The 5,000-nt window shown below is 47.2% G+C and overlaps 1 protein-coding gene across 1 annotated transcript in view; it reads left to right on the top strand.

The window, feature by feature from the left end:
• clpb (caseinolytic mitochondrial matrix peptidase chaperone subunit B) overlaps positions 1-5,000 on the top strand; it is an 88,630-nt gene that overhangs the window by 73,752 nt on the left and 9,878 nt on the right. The gene's annotated exons all lie outside the window — the stretch shown is intronic.

The raw sequence follows: 5,000 nt of genomic DNA, 5'->3' as shown, positions 1-5,000 counted from the left end.
AGCCCTCTCTCTACAGCCCTCTCTCTACAGCTCCAGCCCTCTCTACAGCCCTCTCTCTACAGCCCTCTCTCTCTACAGCCCTCTCTCTACATCCCTCTCTCTACAGCCCTCTCTCTACAGCCCTCTCTCCCCTCTCTCTACAGCCCTCTCTCTACAGCCCTCTCTCTACAGCCCTCTCTCTACAGCCCTCTCTCTACAGCCCTCTCTCTACAGCCCTCTCTCTACATCTCTCCCTCTCTACAGCCCTCTCTCTACAGCCCTCTCTCTACAGCCCTCTCTCTACAGCCCTCTCTCTACAGCCCTCTCTCTACAGCCCTCTCTCTACAGCCCTCTCTCTACAGCCCTCTCTCTACACACCCCTCTCTCTACACCCCTCTCTCTACAGCCCTCTCTCTACAGCCCCTCTCTCTACACCCCTCTCTCTACAGCCCCTCTCTACAGCCCTCTCTCTACAGCCCTCTCTCTACAGCCCTCTCTCTACAGCCCTCTCTCTACAGCCCTCTCTCCCTCTCTCTACAGCCCTCTCTCTACCCTCTCTCTACAGCCCCTCTCTACACACCCCTCTCTCTACAGCCCTCTCTCTACACCCCCTCTCTACAGCCCTCTCTCTACAGCCCTCTCTCTACATCCCCCTCTCTCTACATCCCTCTCTCTACATCCCTCCCTCTCTACAGCCCTCTCTCTACATCCCCTCTCTCACATCCCTCTCTCTCTCTACATCCCTTTCTCCACATCCCTCTCTCTACATCCCCCTCTCTCTACATCCCTCTCTCTACACCCCTCTCTCTACATCCCTCTCTCTCTCTACATCCCTCTCTCTCCACATCTCTCTCTCTACATCCCTTTCTCTACATCCCTTTCTCTACATCCCTTTCTCTACATCCCTTTCTCTACATCCCTCTCGCTACATCCCTCTCTCTACATCCCTCTCTCTACATCCCTCTCTCTACATCCCTCTCTCTACAGCCCTCTCTCTACATCCCTCCCTCTCTCTACAGCCCTCTCTCTACATCCCTCTTTCCACTCATTTTTACCACTCAGCTGTGATGTCATGGAGCCTGTCCGTAGCAGTAGCCTGGCTAAAAGACCAGGAGAAGACACGGGTAGCACCGATGTCGTCGTTTATTCACCAACATTTCCACAGCAAGCTGTCTTCATCAGGGTTTACTGTTAAACACTGCAGGGCACCAGTATATATACAGTCTTCATCAGGGTTTACTGTTAAACACTGCACCAGTATATATACAGTCTTCATCAGGGTTTACTGTTAAACACTGCACCAGTATATATACAGTCTTCATCAGGGTTTACTGTTAAACACTGCACCAGTATATATACAGTCTTCATCAGGGTTTACTGTTAAACACTGCAGGGCACCAGTATATATACAGTCTTCATCAGGGTTTACTGTTAAACACTGCACCAGTATATATACAGTCTTCATCAGGGTTTACTGTTAAACACTGCACCAGTATATATACAGTCTTCATCAGGGTTTACTGTTAAACACTGCACCAGTATATATACAGTCTTCATCAGGGTTTACTGTTAAACACTGCAGGGCACCAGTATATATACAGTCTTCATCAGGGTTTACTGTTAAACACTGCACCAGTATATATACAGTCTTCATCAGGGTTTACTGTTAAACACTGCACCAGTATATATACAGTCTTCATCAGGGTTTACTGTTAAACACTGCACCAGTATATATACAGTCTTCCATTGGACACACACAGGTGATTGTAATCATGGCTGGCTGTGGCATGATGTCATTGGTCAATTTTCAAATATCAACAGAGTATACAAAAGCATGAATGGATAGCCAACGATAATAGGATAGCCAACGATAATAGGATAGCCAACGATAATAGGATAGCCAACGATAATAGGATAGCCAACGATAATAGGATAGCCAACGATAATAGGATAGCCAACGATAATAGGATAGCCAACGATAATAGGATAGCCAACGATAATAGGATAGCCAACGATAATAGGATAGCCAACGATAATAGGATAGCCAACGATAATAGGATAGCCAACGATAATAGGATAGCCAACAATTACATCATAAGTAGCCTACAACATGATCTGTTTGTGCTTTAGCCTACTCCTCTGACGTTGGGGGACATGCCATTTACAAACTGATCTGGCAACTACGCTATGACTGTTCACTTGACCTCTACTGAGCTCTCTGACCCAACCACAGCCCTATAGAACTACTCTCTCACACACACACACACACACACACACACACACTCTCATACACTCTCACACACACACTCAAACATACTCACACACACACTGACTACACTCTCACACACGCTCTCATACACTCTCACACACACACTCTCAAAAATACTCACACACACTCATACACTCTCACACACACACAGACACACACAGAGTCAGCAGCAATGGTTCTGGGTAAGATATGACATAGTTTAGGGATGCATGGTGTGTGTGTGAGAGAGGGGGGGGGGCAGTGTTCATATTCTCTCTGCCTCCAGCGACAGTGGCCAGGAGACATTAATATTTAACACATGGCCAGTCCCCATCTATCTATATGGAGATACCACACACAGACCATCTATATGGATATAATACACACAGACCGTCTATATGGATATAATACACACAGACCATCTATATGGATATAATACACACAGACCGTCTATATGGATATAATACACACAGACCGTCTATATGGATATAATACACACAGACCATCTATATGGATATAATACACACAGACCATCTATATGGATATAATACACACAGACCATCTATATGGATATAATACACACAGACCGTCTATATGGAGATACCACACACACAGACCATCTATATGGAGATAATACACACAGACCATCTATATGGAGATACCACACACAGACCATCTATATGGAGATACCACACACAGACCGTCTATATGGAGATAATTCACACAGACCGTCTATATGGAGATAATTCACACAGACCGTCTATATCGAGATAATACACACAGACCGTCTATATGGAGATAATTCACACAGACCGTCTGTCTATATGGAGATAATACACACAGACCGTCTATGTGGAGATAATTCACACAGATAATACACACAGACCGTCTATATGGAGATAATTCACACAGATAATACACACAGACCGTCTATATAACTAAATAACTTTTTTGCCCGCTTTGAGGACAATACAGTGCCACTGACACGGCCTGCAACGGAAACATGCGGTCTCTCCTTCACTGCAGCCGAAGTGAGTAAGACATTTAAACGTGTTAACCCTCGCAAGGCTGCAGGCCCAGACGGCATCCCCAGCCGCGCCCTCAGAGCATGCGCAGACCAGCTGGCCGGTGTGTTTACGGACATATTCAATCAATCCCTATACCAGTCTGCTGTTCCCACATGCTTCAAGAGGGCCACCATTGTTCCTGTTCCCAAGAAAGCTAAGGTAACTGAGCTAAACGACTACCGCCCGTAGCACTCACATCCGTCATCATGAAGTGCTTTGAGAGACTAGTCAAGGACCATATCACCTCCACCCTACCTGACACCCTTGACCCACTCCAATTTGCTTACCGCCCAAATAGGTCCACAGACGATGCAATCTCAACCACACTGCACACTGCCCTAACCCATCTGGACAAGAGGAATACCTATGTGAGAATGCTGTTCATCGACTACAGCTCGGCATTCAACACCATAGTACCCTCCAAGCTCGTCATCAAGCTCGAGACCCTGGGTCTCGACCCCGCCCTGTGCAACTGGGTACTGGACTTCCTGACGGGCCGCCCCCAGGTGGTGAGGGTAGGCAACAACATCTCCTCCCCGCTGATCCTCAACACTGGGGCCCCACAAGGGTGCGTTCTGAGCCCTCTCCTGTACTCCCTGTTCACCCACGACTGCGTGGCCATGCACGCCTCCAACTCAATCATCAAGTTTGCGGACGACACAACAGTGGTAGGCTTGATTACCAACAACGACGAGACGGCCTACAGGGAGGAGGTGAGGGCCCTCGGAGTGTGGTGTCAGGAAAATAACCTCACACTCAACGTCAACAAAACTAAGGAGATGATTGTGGACTTCAGGAAACAGCAGAGGGAACACCCCCATCCACATCGATGGAACAGTAGTGGAGAGGGTAGCAAGTTTTAAGTTCCTCGGCATACACATCACAGACAAACTGAATTGGTCCACTCACACAGACAGCATCGTGAGGAAGGCGCAGCAGCGCCTCTTCAACCTCAGGAGGCTGAAGAAATTCGGCTTGTCACCAAAAGCACTCACAAACTTCTACAGATGCACAATCGAGAGCATCCTGGCGGGCTGTATCACCGCCTGGTATGGCAACTGCACCGCCCTCAACCGTAAGGCTCTCCAGAGGGTAGTGAGGTCTGCACAACGCATCACCGGGGCAAACTACCTGCCCTCCAGGACACCTACACCACCCGATGCTACAGGAAGGCCATAAAGATCATCAAGGACATCAACCACCCGAGCCACTGCCTGTTCACCCCGCTGCCATCCAGAAGGCGAGGTCAGTACAGGTGCATCAAAGCTAGGACCGAGAGACTGAAAAACAGCTTCTATCTCAAGGCCATCAGACTGTTAAACAGCCACCACTAACATTGAGTGGCTACTGCCAACACACTGTCAATGACACTGACTCTACTCCAGCCACTTTAATCATGGGAATTGATGGGAAATGATGTAAATATATCACTAGCCACTTTAAACAATGCTACCTTATATAATGTTACTTACCCTACATTGTTCATCTCATATGCATATGTTGATACTGTACTCTATATCATCGACTGCATCCTTATGTAATACATGTATCACTAGCCACTTTAACTATGCCACTTGGTTTACATACTTATCTCATATGTATATACTGTACTCGATATCATCTACTGTATCTTGCCTATGCTGCTCTGTACCATCACTCATTCATATATCCTTATGTACATATTCTTTATCCCCTTACACTGTGTA

This window comes from Oncorhynchus tshawytscha, linkage group LG14 (assembly GCF_018296145.1).
Source record: "Oncorhynchus tshawytscha isolate Ot180627B linkage group LG14, Otsh_v2.0, whole genome shotgun sequence".
In the NCBI taxonomy this organism is placed as follows: domain Eukaryota; kingdom Metazoa; phylum Chordata; class Actinopteri; order Salmoniformes; family Salmonidae; genus Oncorhynchus; species Oncorhynchus tshawytscha.
Note: the sequence above shows the minus strand (reverse complement) of the source record. Positions and strands in the feature narration are given on the sequence as shown.